Below are 15,752 nucleotides of genomic sequence, written 5' to 3'. Positions count from 1 at the left end.
TACAAAATTCTATTTCCAGAAAAACAGAAACAGTTCAAATACCTAATAGGAGGAGGGAACAAATATGCAAGAGATTGCACTCTGATGCAATTACTGTATATTTATTCTCACAGTGCTTTCTTCCAGTATTACTTTTTCAATTAGCTAGGCATTGCAAACCCGTGAGAGAACCTATAAAACTAGGTAAAGCATCAGGTCATGTGAAAAGCCTGAGAGCTGCTGGGCCAGAACAAGATCCTCTTTCACTGCTGAGAAGCGCTTAACCTTTATCAGTAGGAAGGCAGTAACTGTCCCTTTGGCTGGAGGCACCAGATCCCACCCTTCTCCATGTGAATGCACGAGTTCTTCATGAAAGACAGCAGTTAGTTACTCATACATCATGCATTCAAACAAATATAAGCAGAATGTGACTGACTGAAGCAATTCAGCACTCCTTGAGGAGTCCTTGAGGAGTCTGACTCAAAAAGGACAGGAACGACTTTAAATCCCAGTCCTTTTCATAGAGCCACAGTCCTTAACATCTCCATCAGTCACGCACATTATCTGTCTGTGGTTATTAATTTGTGCATTTGCAGAGATTAGAAATAATCTCGCCTTTCCAAATAGCGCTAACCCAGCTGGGTCTTTCAATGAGGAACAATCAGTAACAAGAAGGCAGTAGCGGAGGCTGGGCACCCTCTCAAGGGGTGGCATACCAAACAGTGCTGTCCCCTGAACACACTAGACTCATACTACAGGTAGGGTTTCTAGACACTACCGCAATGCAAGCACCAGAAAAAACTTGTGTTTAGTTATGTCCACCCATGGCTAACATGCACTGGGAGGGAGAAGAGTTTCTGCTTTGCTAACACAGAGTCACAAAGCCTGAAGACCGCAGAGCACTGGAGCCACACCTGTGTAACAAGGCAGTCAGTACTCTGTTCTCCTCCCCACCTTGCAGCAGCCACCTGATCCAGGCCTGATCAATCTGCCTGACACCACAGTACGCTGATTTTTTTCCTCCTCTTCCTCACCCACTTGCTCTTAAAATGATCATATTACATCAGTAGTTCAGACAACTTCATAGCACATTTACCTGAGCAGGAGCTGAACCATCTCCATCAAGAGACTGGCCTTGCTCATTGCCATCCATAGCTTTGCCATCTCACGTAACAGTGTGGCTATGGCCATGGTGAAGTTAATAAGGAGCAGGGCAGCTAGAGAACTGGGCACACTCCTGCTTTGAGGTCCGCGCTGGTAGAGCTTAAGGTATTGGTTATCATCTACGAAGTTGTGAACAGGCATCAGACAACAGCTCAGTCCAACTCCGGGCCTACAGAAATGGTCGGGGAAGTGCAGTATTAGCATTTCCCTGCCACAGGACACAGTAAATTCCAACCTGTGAATCCTCAGAACATCATTCAACTTCTCCAGGAAATCCAAACCTAGACTGATATATCTGAGTGACTGACCTCTCCCTGCACCTTCTTGCCATAGCTGCAGAGTGGATTCTCACTGTATAAGAGAAAAGGGCAACAAACTGTAGACCGCAGCAGGGAACAAGTTCTCCCAACAAACGGGAACATAAAGAGCTGAGGGGCATGATTAAGGAAGGACTCATCCTTGTTGCAGGGGATATAAACTAGCTGACCTTTGGACCCTCCAGTACTATTTTGTATGATTCTGCTAGCAAAATCCCATTTATTAGACAGCACTTGTGGCAAAGGCACAGTTTATATTCCTAGGTGGTACATGCAATATATTGGCATAGGTAGCATAATTTGTTACCTATGTAAGGTTATCAAAATGATACTATTATTTTCCACAGGCTAATAATAGCTAAGAAAGCAGCTACCAAAATGTTTCATAACATTTCCCTTTTACTGCTGTACAAAACAACATGCTATGTAAAATATATTTGCTAATGTTTATATGAAAAATAAATATGCCATGGAAGAATCCAGATTTTCTTCCATAAAGTGCTGGAATAGCTATATATTTGATCCATACACACACACACACACACACATATAAAAAACCAAAAAATCACAGCTGTCTCATGAAATTAATGTTTTGTTTTAATAATCAGTCACTGATATTTCTGAGAGAACATTTTCAGACCACAGAGCTTGTCAAAGCCAAGTCCGCTGACTCCATTTCAGAGTCAACCATATCCCTGTGACATTCTCAAGCTGGATTACTGCATCCCCCCTTTTTTTTTTTCAGGCCACATCCTTCTTTTCTGTGGTCAAAGTCCCAGCCAGACAGATGTTTGGAAATAAAAGCTTTTTGTTCTTTGAGCCTCTAGCCTGAGAAAAGACTTTACTCTTGCAGGAAGAGGCTATGAGGAGGGAGGAACAGATGGAGTAGTAGCACTGTTTATGGCTCTAAATTGGGAAGATGGGCAAAAAGACAAGCAAAGCAGCATGAAGATGAGCCCTCCAAGCCAGGGGGATGGTATTTTGGCTTACAAGAGATTCTGTGCCAGAATGTGAAAAAGAAAGTGTATCATGGAGCCCTTGCAATCAGACACAGGGGATACCCAAGACTACAGGGGCTAAATACAGGATGGCTGTCTTGGTGCTGTCGATGAAGTCCAGGGTTTATATTAAGAATATTTATCAGAGTAGTAATAACTCAGAGATATCAACAGCTTTTCAGTAATAACTAGATCATCCAGGAGCAAGGAAAAAGGAGTTTGTTTATAGATCAGCAAATGTATGTATGTGAGCCATTAGTCATATTCAAATAAAGTTTAACCATTATGGATTTAAACAGTGCTCTCTATTACAAAACTTACAAAAAACCTTTCCTTAAAGATGTATTTGTTTTTTCTCAGAACGTTATTTCAGATTACTTCCTGGATTTTTGACTCACAGATAGTTCACATTATGCCTGTATAAAATTAGAGTCCAAATTATCTTGTGTGTTAAAACAGCACTGCATTGTGAGAGAACTCACCACTGCCACAACAATCTCATTTCATGTCTCTGAGCTCCCGAATTACTTAAATCTGTCTGTACCACCCTAATATGTCCTAATGGAATGGTTAACATCTATGAGGAATGTCATAATTTGGTTTAATATTATCTAATAAAAGACTTACGAACACATCTGAAAGAGAAGAGTCAAAGTGCCTGTGCTGGTGTCTCATAAACAGTTATAATTCTTTTGTAATGACAGTAAAGATTCTAATCTCAGAAACAATTATTCTTGGTTCTGTGTTGAACCCATCCCTCATGCTGATGTGAACAATCCTGAATATTGCTTACACTTACATTGCCAAGAACTGTGCTAGGTTCTTTACAGAACAAAGAAACATAACCCTTGCTTTGACAGGCTTACAAACTTTTAAGTTTGAGAAAAATGAGAGTAAAGACACAATAGGAAAGTAACAAGTCAGTCTGTGCACCCCTAGCTATAGATTACCAAACATATATATATATTTATATATATAATATTAAAGCCATGGATGTGTAATGAAACTACTGGAGTATATTTTCTTGAAGGGCTACTCACACAGCCTTAAAAGTAGGAAGTCCTGTTCACCTCAGTGCTGCATCCCATGAGCTACAGGAAAAAGGGGAGATCCTTCAGAGATGGTCCTAGCAGAATAAAAAGGACTCCATGAGTAACTCCTCATATAACCATAAAAAACAGAGATAAAACACACTCTTTTAGCCATAAGGCTGCCTTCATGAACTTTTTAGTGTAGAATTAAAAAAAAAAAAAAAAGACAATAAAGAACAGAAACCAGTCAAGGCTTTTCCTGATGCTAAATGAGACCTCCTTTTAATCGTGTTTGTTTTATATGACTCTGGGGGCTATAAAGCTTTTGTAAAATCTTGTTTGAGTTGTTCAAGTGTAATCTCACAGCCCAGACTCAGCTTTTTCATTTATTCTAAGAATTTAAATCATTTTGAAACTCTAAAAAAACATATTTTATGGTATCTGCATTTTCTGCCTAAATTCTGTATATACTTCTGAATTACAGATATATAATATATAAACTGCATCACTTCATTTTACACACATACACATCCACACACACACATCCTTTTCCCTTAATAAACTGCAAGATTTATTTTGCTGCCTAAATTATAAACACAAAGAGGATGTTTTTATGAGGTATCTTGGGCTTGATACATAATGCCGTGGCATTTTTCCTGTTTAATGCAATTTAATGAAATTGCAGTGAAATAAGAGTAGCACATGATTCTAAAACTGTAATACCTGAATAATTAATCAGTTTTACTGTACTGTAATTTCTTATCTAACACCTAACCACAACATCTTAAAAGCACTCTATCAACCTGCCTTTCATATTGCTCTGGTTTTCTTTGAATCTAGAAATGTAAGGTAGCTGTTGAGTATTTTCTGTTACTTGCCCTCAAATATCTGTTCAATAACCCTTAGAGAAAACATAAAATCAAAAGGGTATCTCTAATAGTTTTTTTTTCCTGTTTTTCTCTCTCTCACACACACATTCATAAGTATATACTAATATACTACCCCTCTAAAATCAATAGCAAACCCCATATTACTTTCAGTGGAAACTGAACTTCATTCCTAAAGGCACAGATCTGCAGGTACCCAACTCAGCTGCTTAAACTGAAAATAAAACTTTGAAGTTTGCAAGTAAGAAGAAAAAAGAAAAAAGCACTTCATATGATAAAAAAAGATGAATATGCAAGAAAAGAATAAAGAAAAAAATCTGGTGCTATAGTAAGGAATAATTTGAACTTTGTTTCTGGCTGGTCTTCATCTCACTAGAACTTTATCAATAAAATGATAACCATGTATTATTACAGAAGGCCTACTTACTGTTAACGCACACTTAATTGTGCCAATGACAGTCTTACAGGAAACATTATCAGTTTGCAACCATAAATGAACAAAATTACCATCTGCACACTGAAGAGCAGAATGGCAACTATAATTATATCTCTTACACATTATAAGTGCACATTTGTTTTAAATTTGGACTTACAACCTGTTTTTCAAATAACAGCTTCAGTCTGCTTCCAAGTCACTAAGGTAATGGCTGTAATAAGTAGCTATACCTCCTAATCAGGGAGTGTCACAATAAGCATAGCACATCTATCTATCTAATCTTTTTTGGCCCTGTTATTACAGTTTATGAGCAGTTTTACCACCATATGTTATACTGTCACGTTCTTCCAAAAGCTAGTTATTAGGATTAACTGGAGAAAGTGAAATATGAACGCTGTACAAATGGCAGAGCTGAGTGCTGCTAGAAGTAAGGCGTCCTGGGTCAGAGGAAGATGGGTAATGTGTTACAGGACATGCCATTTATTTCAGCGGAAAGCCCATAGGATTTTGGCATCTATGAGACTTTATGACTTGTTGCTACATTTGGCTTCATATGCAAGGCAACAGATGACCCTCTTTAATTTCTACTCCACTGCTATCTACCATAAACCTTTGAACAAAATAGCAGAGTCAAAAAGAGGGGTCTCTTTTCATCAGCAACTTAAAGCCAGATGCTGTCATAAGAATGCTATTCATATCACTAAGACCACTGTACTTCATGAGGAGTTACTGCTAAGCCTTTCTGATTTTAGCAATAAATCAAGATTCAGTGGGCTACTTCCATTAGGACAAAAAGTTCACCATGAAAACACCAGGGGTACACAATGGGATGAGCTCCCTAGGCAAAAATAGTACCAAAAAGTTCAAAACTTGTTAAAAAGACAACTCTTATCCTGTGACAAATTAATAGAAATGTTATATACAAGACGCAGGAGGCAATTATTTTCTTCCACTCCACACTACGGAGGCCCCAGCTCATGTCTTTGATCTTGTTTGGGGTATTTCTCTGAAGTGTGGAGATACTGGCGAGAATCCAGAGGAAGCAAGAGAGCCTTTAAAGCTTTGACCAGGAAGGAGAGACTGAAAGATGTGGATTCATAGTCATGGTAAAAAGAGGAGACCATGTAAAAGTTTTCTGAGAGAGAAAATACTCTGGTGAATGAGGACAACAATCAGTTGCTCTCCACGTCAAGACAAAAAATAAGTAGTTTAACTTGCAACAAAAGAAAGAATGCTTTTATGACTATAATTAAGGTTGATATGAGCAAAGACCTTTTAACTAAAAAGGCCACTATATACGGAAATAAATTATTACATGCAATCTCCTTCAGTGAAGATTTTTAAGAAAGTATACCGTAAGAGATAATCTAACGATAAATAATCCTGCATCCTAGCAGAACTAGGTTACCTTCAGATATTCCTTCTAGCAGAAACACCATTAAAATTGTGCTAGTCCACACAGCAAAGGGAAACATATCAGCCCTCACCTCTTTAGCGCAGCTTCCTGCCTTAGCCGAACAAGGGCTGCCAGGACCTGGCATTCCCACGCAACTGATGGCTGAGTCACCCTTTGAGCTGCTCTGCCTTCTAGTCTTACATTGCTGAGACCGTGAAAAGACGGCTGCATAAGTGCACACCAACAAATTTCCATCTTCATGCCTACAGGAGTTAAGCAATACTTTTTTCCCTCACAACCACTAGTCCCTTTGTCAGAATGTGGCCCAAAACCCTCTGTGGTCTTTCCGAGGACCACCTTACTGGTGTTTCTGTGCCTACATCTGGTCCTCCCTCCTACCTTCTCCTCCACCTTCTGCCCTGGATTTCCAAACCTGCACAAACCTTTGCATAAGCAAAAGCACCCTATGGAAATGTGCCTGTGTATGGGGAGAAGCCCACTGTTATGTAGCCAGGCTCCTACACAAAGAAGCTAAGTGACCTCTTGACATTTATCCAGACTGCAAGACTGTGCTTCTACCCATGGTAGAAGCATGTATGTATTCTGACATATTTATCATTCAAATGTTAGTTAAGACATTTCTAGGACACCTCCAACTATGTACTAGAAAGGCAATTTCATTAAGGGAACTTCTCACAATTCTCCAGAGCGGATTCTTATTCCGAGTTAAGGTATCCTTCCTTTCTGATATGGACACTTTTAAACATCTCTTCTGTTATTTTGAAGGAATCTTCTGCTGTAAGATGAACCTTTGTTCTGAAAACATCAGAGCTGAGATTTTTTTAATTGTTCCCTCTGAAATACAGGAAAAGGTATTCGGCCCAAATCACTCTTCTCCAGTTCCAGGAAGTTCCATCCTGCATATGGTTAGCAGCATTGTCCCCAGGATATGAAGCTATCCCAAGAGCCACGGACAAAATAGTGTCCATACCACAGTCCTTTAATGACCTTATACAGCAAATGAACCTGCAGTTGGCTGCTGAAGCAATTGGAATGGCAGCTGACGATGCACAGCACAGGCGCTGTGTGTTTTCAGTGCTGTTCCTGCTAATGAGGTAGGCTGCTGTGCTCGGCAATAGAGTTTCTGTGGAGCTTTTATCTTCAGCTTCAGTGAGTTACAATAATCCAGTCTGGTTGTGTAGAATGTGTTCATCACTGCTCCTAGATGCTTACCAAATAAAAGGGAGTATAGCTTCTTGGACAGCCAGAAGTAGAATAATCTCTGACTTCCTTGAAAAATGAAGGTCAAGTGCCTTCCCAGAGAAAAGAGGTCACTGCCTCTTCTCCTTGAAAATCCTCTCACTAGTACATCTTTGTGCTATGGCTGGGATGCAATCTGAGCCAATGGCTCTTGCTGAGTAATTTAACAGCATTTTATGATCTACGTGTCAAAAGCAGTAGGAAGATCAAGTATGGACTTTAATATGATTTAAAAGGTGCTTTGCAGTAGCAACAGCTAGAGACACAATTAGGGCTCCATCTCTGCTGGTCATTGAAATATTATAAAATATTAGTATAAGTAATTACATTAGAGTTGTCAAAATGAAAGAGCTCAGCACTGGCTTCTTTGTGGAGTCTGTCCATTCATTTGCCAGTTGAAGAAGTAGTAGTTCCTCCATCTCTCAGTCATGAGAATATATTGTGGAGGCTATCTTGCAGATGTACCTTTAGCATTCCATTTACCTCTTACAAAACAAAATTAAATCAAGGCAGCAAAAAAACCCCAGTATTAAGTGTTGGAACAAACACTTCTCTGATGCACAACAGCTAAATGTTATGATGCAGATGTATGAGCAAATGGACAGTTTCCAGTGCTGTATGTTTGAAGCTGCCGGTAAAGTTTTCTCATAGGTGAGGTGATAGCTTAAAATGTTAAATGTAAGTAGTCTTGGTTGGGGGAGGGAGAAGGGAAACAGTACAACAAATGAATCCTGAAGGTGGTCAACAAAACATCTAACAGTGTTTAAGAGAAACAGCTTACCTCCTTAACTAGCATTGATCCTTTTCAGCAAAGGGAGCTTTGGTGGCAGCCAGAAGTAGATGGCTTCTTACCCTAGGGGGTCAAAAGGATGAAGGAAGGAAGAACTGGCTTTCCACAGTGACAGAATCTAGAATAGGAGCTGAACAGCCTGGAGGACATCTGCTGATAGTCAGCTGATGTGACTGTGTTAATGACAAAAAAGGATTATCAGGATGCTTTCCCCTCTGAGATAAGGCAATGAAAAAGAGTTGCACATGAAGCCAAATTGACACCTGACCCTCAGTAAAGGCTCCAAGACAGACAGTACACTTTTTGCAACAAACAATACATTTTAATGCAAAGACTTCAAGTCAGTGCATGAAACTTACTGGCTTGTCTGGGATGTTCTTTATGTTCCCTATGCCAGGCCCTATGCATAGGACTACACACTATCCAAGCATGAGAACCCTCTGGGTTAGCAAGGGGCCAAAGAGTACCTGTGCCTTTTTCATTTGTGCCCTGTTGGGATAAAAAGGGCTTCCCTAACACTGCAGTTTCAGATATTGCTTCCTCAGCCCATAACTCCTACATAGTATCACTGAGCAGCACTCAGTAAATACTCAGCTGCTGCTAGAAAATGAAATAAAGATTGCCAATAAACATTATTTTTAACCACAAAACATGTTACTCATTATGCAGTGTATTGCCTCTGTCATTCCCCAAGGGAAAAATGCCTAATTGCTTACATCATATCTCACTGGAAATAAAACAAAGACAACAAGCCACGCTATTCGAGGACACTAATCACCATCACAGCAATATGTGGTACAGGGGATGACCCTGAGAGAGACATACTTATTGTGAAGAAATGAACTGGATAACAGGAGTTTTGAGGAAAAAAATCTGCTAGTTAAGGAAACTGATTTACAACAAGGAAGTCTCATTTACCTAAATCCTATTTACTCCAGCTTAACTGTTACCGTTTTGTTCCCGTACGCAGGAGTAGAGAGCAGTGTCATACAAGATTGATAGAAGCTTGATTATTTTTTTCTGTAACATTTTTTGCTGCTCTTTGCAACTATAATTCAATGTAACAAAGAAAGAGAGTTTTCTGAAAAACTACAGTGGCCATCACTTACCTTTGAACATATGATCAGTCTGACAAAAGCTCTTGCAACCTTGTGGCTCAACACCTGCATACATATACATACTTCACTTTGGCCTCAACAAGCAACGGTATAACCCCCTATCCTTCTCCTTTCTGCTGACTGCCCATCACTCACACATACGCCATACAGGGAACAAGCAAACAAAAAAACCTGCTGTTACATTCCTGCAAACATGCTGGGTCACTCAGCAGCCACTGCTCGGGAAACCCATACGCCCTCTGCACACAAAACTTGCTGCTAAAACCCGAACAGCTGCTGCTTGGGAGGAGTCTGTAAATTTGTCCACCCATAAATGTGCTGGATGTGCTTGGTTCTCTATCAAACGTGCAGAAAAGTAATGGCACAGCAAACTTCAGAGTTCATGAAGGTTTTGGAGGGGTATTTTCCCCCCTTGAGGTACATTCAGGCCCTACCAATGGCCTCCTGGAGGAGATGGCGACGCAGCCTGGGAATCTATTCAGGAGGGAGGGTGACATGAAAGACTAATTAGATATTTGCACTTCCTGGTGCCACAGTTGTCATTTTTGTAAAGAGATGGAAAGGCACCTTTTACATGCTCATATTTACCAAGTTGGATAAAGTGGGGCAAAACTGGACTTTAAACCTTGGATTCATGCTTGCAATTTAGAGAGGAAGGGTTCAAAAGAGACCACAGCCATCGTTCTACACCCGCAGAGCACCGCTCAGAAGCAGCACGATGCACTAACATGACTGTTAAAAGTCATAATAACGACTACTGGCTAACACAATATAATTAGAGAATACCTCCCTATGAATTAATTGCAAATACTTGGATATGTGACTGAGCAATCACCCTTAGTGATTATTAACAAGGTAACCCCCCCTTCTGAAGGGCTCGATTTTTTCCTTGCAATGCAAGTCAGCCAGAATACAGTATTTCCACGCCAGGGGTAGGAGGGGGACTGAAAATCTCGGCAAGGCATGCCAAATTGAATTTCAGCAAAGCAATGGAAAGGATGTTGTCGGGCAATCACAGCGCGGCTGTGCTTGCGGCCCGCAGAGGCTGCGGTCATGGGCAGCAACAGCACGGCACGTTGCTCCCTCGAGGCAGGGCACTCCAGCTAAATCAATTTGTCGGCAGCAGTGCCACTGCCTCCCGCCCGCCAGGGCACACAGCTGTCTCACCGCAGCACATCTATTAGGGCATCAAAACTCATCTGCTAATTAACAGGCAGGGAGAGAGTCGGAGGGAGCAGCTTCTCCTAAATGAAGCGCTTCCACGTGTTAATAAATAGAGAGACATCCCAAACCGAACGCCTCGGCCACAGAGAAGACGTGCACCCATCTTGGTCATCAGCTGATGCAGGATGACAATTTTGGTACAAAGAAAGCTAAATTTGCTGCCGAGATGAAAATAAAACTCGCTAACGCTAAAAATCTGCGCTTCAGGTATCAGTGAAGCAAGACCCACGTCTAGTAGAGCTACTAACCTCTGATCACAGCATAAACAGTTCTGCTTAGCTATAGCACAGCGTAATTAGCTGATAGCAATGGGACTAGGAGAACTACTTCTCATCAGAATGACACTCATCCACATGTTGCAGCACTGCCAAGGGGTGTTTTTACAAGAGAACTTGACCCAAGCCAGCTGCCGATTCTATGGCGTTTCAAGGGACAGGGTCACCAATTTTTTTCTTGGACACTTCCAGTGTTTTTAGCAGAGAGATACTTAAAAAAATATCTCCTCAGACACACTTCTCCCATCAAAGCTCAGAGCATAGATATTAATTCTTGCATGTTTAGTTCCCAACACAAATAGAAACCTCAGACATTGATTAGCATACACAGAAAATTAATTTCTTCAGCTAGGAAGTACATCACCAGGTTCCCTAATTACTTCCAATGCCTCAGCCATCACAGCCTACCTGCAATGGACTTTAATAGCTCTTCTCAGGATACAAGTGCTATTTTTTGTTCATGAAAGCCTGTTCAAGAACGCTTGTAAGATGGTTATGTTGTCAGAAATTATTAAGGGCAAAAATGTTAGTGTGCATAGGACTAAGACAAAATGACCTCCCAGAAACAGCAGCACAAGAAGGAAACTGCAAATCTGGTATGTCCAAGAACCCTATTGCTTATTTTAACCTTATAATTCACTGTAATTCAATCAGTTTTCTCAAGCTGTATATTTTTTTAAGGCTCCATTTTCTTATGACTGTACAAACATGATTTTCAGGACTTTCAGCACCAAACAACCAACTGTGAATCACTATTTTAAAATAAATTATAATAGGTTGCCAGGCAGAGAAGCCCAAACACACAGAGTACCTGTCTGGAAAGGATACACTTTGACCTTTGATACACAGGTGTGGACTGCTTACCTTGCTCTTAGTTGTTCAGTTGCCTCACCAGGATTTTTCCCTTTTTCCTCTTTGAATGACACTCATTAAAACTGAAACTGTATTTGATGGCTGAAAACACAAAGCCACAGAGCAACGCAAGAACACGAGGAGCTGAATCCTCTAAGGTAAGGCTGTGAAATGTTATTGCTAGCTTCGCTGCAGAAAAACAAACTGCCATGGAGAGCCATGTCCATTCTCATCTATCGAGAGGGAGATGATCTGAGAATAAATCTCAGGGAACGTGAATTGAGATAGTACAGTCTCCCACTTGCCTTGCAATAACATGCAGTGTGAATGAAGAATGTTTAATTGCAGGAGAACTTTGCATTACCACCTTTCTTCCTTTCTCAAATGCTTCATAGGCTTCCTTTCCCACTGATCTGCATTACAACTAATAAAGCTAATGCACAAGAAGGAAGAGTGTGACCCATCAAGCTTCACAGTTCCAAGTGGCCATTTAGTTCTCCTTTTTTTCTTTCTTAAATGAGGACTGCTGAACGTGGCAAGCACTGAGCTGTAGTATACATTCTAATAAGAGCAGTTCAGAGAATGTGACATTCTTCTGATCATATTACCTCAGTTACTGACAGAATAGCGTAATTATGGCTCACATTGAAGTGGCCTACAGAATGGATTTAATCAAATATAAAATATGATTACTTAAAGCATATTCCATTCAATAGCTTCTTCATTCAAGATGCTGGCACAGGGAGGGAAAGTACACTGTTGTCTTTCCCAGTGACAAACTAACAATCTCTTTCAAGTCAACTATGGCATCAGGATGTTTAAGCTGGCATTAAAGGATGCATTGGTGTCACTGCTCTTGTGCTGCACTCTATAAATAATTTTGTGTGGATGACTGCTGTGTCACTTTCAGTCCCTTATGCTCAAATTCCTAAGATATGGAGATACTTAGTATTTGAATGTTCCCAGCAAGGAATAAATAATTCACACATGGAGAAAACTCTTCTCCTACCTCTATTCATGCAGCCCCAGTGGATTCTGTTCTGAGGGGCACTAGCATAAATTCACATCGGAGCCATAAAAAGCACCCTTGTTGCTGAGATTTTACAGTGTTCTGACTGAACTTATGTCTGCTGATTTAACTACACTTAGATGATTTGAAAGTGGAACATGTCCCACTGATTATATTTTAGCTCGCTCCAAATAAAAGGAAACACTGCATAAGCACGTAAAATTCTCACCAAGCAGACAATTTTCAGAGAGTTTGCTTGGGAACTATGGATACAAACATCCAGGTTTTAAAATAAATGCAGAAAGTATGCAACATGTATTAGACATGAAATGGATTTGTGGGGATGGGAAAGTCCATTACCATACACATATCTTCTGTAAAAAAATTTGGATTTGATACTCGTCAGGTCAGTGGTTTCAAGGCTCTAACATACTCTGGTAAAGGAGGAAGAAAGAATTGTGGCAAAATAAAAAGCCAATGGGGAGCTGCATTTCAATCTATAGCCTTGAGGATCCAGACATACCTTGTACAACACTTTAACCATTTGACTGCGATTCCTTAGCACTTTACCAGATTTCTATTGACAGTGGATTAAGTCCGTGAATTCCTTGGATGCCATTTTTCCCCTTTTCTTTAAACCTTGCCCATCTGCCACTCTGCTAGGACTCTTACCACATCCCTTACTGCCTCATAGCATCTCTCTCTCTCTCTCTCTCTCTCCCCCCCCTCCCCCCGTTCCTTACACTAGCTCTATTTGCTCTTTATCCCATGTCATCTTCTGTTACTTTAACCACTCTTTCATTCCCGTCTGTTGGGTCTGACCATGTTTGTCTCCTCGTTCTCTCTCCATTTCCCCTCACAGTAACACTATGACCCCACTTCCTCACCATCCTGCCTCTGGCCATTTTTTCTCCAACACTCATGTTCCTTTCATGTCCATCTTCTTCTGCTTCCCACTCAAGTTTTGCCACTACCTCAAAGCCTTTACTGTGACTATCCAATCTGCACATCTCATCTCTCAGCCTCTTACTTTTCCTCTACCTCCTCTTTTAGCTTCTCTGAAACTCCATATTTAAAATTCCCACAAGTAGCTACAGCTTCCCCATAATTCCTCTTCCCCTGCTTCCTCCAAGATCAAGATCCCTTCTTCTGAAACGCCTCCTTTAGCTATGCTTTCCGAGAGTTATTTCTCCTTCTCCCTATCACTCTCCCTGCCTTTGATCATGGTGATATTGGGCTCCCCCAACTATCCTTCCCACATGCTCTCTCCCCCTCTAGCCTGGACTTTTTGTTTATTTTATTCTGGGTTTAGTGTCACATCTGGTTCTACATCACTGCTTCTCCATGTTGCTGTCACCTATGATCCACCAACTCCTCTCTCCAGCCTGTTGCTTCTTTCCTTTCTTCACAACTGAGCTCAGTGTTGGTATTTTTATCTTCCACTCCTTCAGCTGTACATTTCACTACTCTCCCATCTTCATTCAGCCACAACATTGATTCAGTTCGTCCATTCCCCAGACTGCCTGTTTGCTTAACTTGGCTCTCACCACCAACACCAGATTTTCTCTCTTGCTGCTACAATAGCCTTCCCCTATCCTATTCTGGCCTCAGCCAAAGCAGCCTGCCAATCCCCCCTCACTCCATCACTGGATGTTTCTGTGATTTCCAGGTCATGAATGCTGACGACTTTTCGCCCACTCTCAGTGTACTCTGCATTCTTTTGCTTCCCTTGCCCCTGTGTATATGGTTACAGGTTATCATCTTCCTTCTCCATGTTTTTTAACCTTGACTCTTTTATTCTTCTGCCTCATTTACAAGACACGGTGATTGTTTAGATACCCCACTTCCCCCAAGCATTTTTACAAATACTGTTTTATGCTCTCCATTTCTGTTTTTGACCTGCTTCAGTCTGGTTTTTATCTCTTTTCTCTTTCTTTTATCTCTTTTTATCTTCAGCCATTTAGAGGAAGCTTTTTCTCCAAGAAGTCACCTCCTTCTTTTCCCAACCCCTCCAGTCATTATTAGGAAAGAAAGAAACCACTTTCAGAAAAGATCCTACATGAATGTTTCTTATGTCCTTTTTCCTTTAACTTCCACATCTTATTCCCAAATAGCTTCACGCTGAAATTGCACTATACCAAGGATATATTGGATATATTATTAATTTACCTCTCTTATCCAGAGTCATCACCTTTCCTCTAGTCTGTACTTTCATCTTTCATCCTGACATCTCCTGTAATGATCAGTTCAAGAGCAACAGGGCTAAAGTAAAGTGGACATCCCTACTATCTCCTTCCTCAAACAGTGTAATGGCTCTGCCATGTTACCAAACACACAATCCTGGAAAAGGATGCCATCTCTACCCTCATATTCATCCTCACAGTCAAAACTTGCACGATGTGGTCTTTTTGCTATTTCCTACAGCTCTTGATGCTTCTCAGTTCATGCATGAATTCGAGACTTGTGATCTGCTTGTGGTCATGGTAGACAACAATGGATTATTTCAGTCAGAATATAGCTCTGACTCTACAGTGTCCAGAGAGCTCTTGCAAGTTCTACTCTCTGCCCATACCTCAGGGGTCAAAGAGACAGACGAGTGAACAAGGAGGGCTAAATACATACCTAGTGCTTGGGCCATAAGTCCTGTATCCAATTTAGGTGCGTGAAACATGTTAAAAGGAAGATGTGGAAATGAAGAAAAAGAAAAGAATCAAAGAGGAAATGTGAGCAAAAGCAATGACAAGAAAGAATGGGGAAAAAAAATGTGGGCATTAGAGAAGAGCAGGAAAAAGAAATAGTAAGAATAGAACAGACCAAAGAATAGTGGGGGGAAAGAGTACGACACTTAAAAAATGCAAGTAAATAAGCTCATCTGTAATTATAGGATAAGAAATACAGCCACCTCATGTAATAAGGTGTTAAATAAAATCATATTAAAAAAATCATAGAATCATAGAATCAGTAAGGTTGGAAGGGACCTCTGGAGATCATCTAGTCCAACTCCCCTGCTCAGCAG

At 40.7% G+C, this 15,752-nt stretch overlaps 1 protein-coding gene across 11 annotated transcripts in view; it reads right to left on the bottom strand.

Annotated features, from left to right (window-relative positions):
* The window catches only part of LOC134137112 (poly(rC)-binding protein 3-like), a 147,042-nt gene that overhangs the window by 102,932 nt on the left and 28,358 nt on the right, over window positions 1-15,752 (bottom strand). For all 11 annotated transcript variants that reach the window (XM_062569658.1, XM_062569663.1, XM_062569664.1 and 8 more), the window contains exon 2: window positions 3,499-3,584. The gene's annotated coding sequence lies outside the window, so the exon portion shown is untranslated. The remainder of the gene's footprint in view (window positions 1-3,498; window positions 3,585-15,752) is intronic.

Source organism: Rhea pennata, chromosome 2 (genome assembly GCF_028389875.1).
Source record: "Rhea pennata isolate bPtePen1 chromosome 2, bPtePen1.pri, whole genome shotgun sequence".
In the NCBI taxonomy this organism is placed as follows: domain Eukaryota; kingdom Metazoa; phylum Chordata; class Aves; order Rheiformes; family Rheidae; genus Rhea; species Rhea pennata.
Note: the sequence above shows the minus strand (reverse complement) of the source record. Positions and strands in the feature narration are given on the sequence as shown.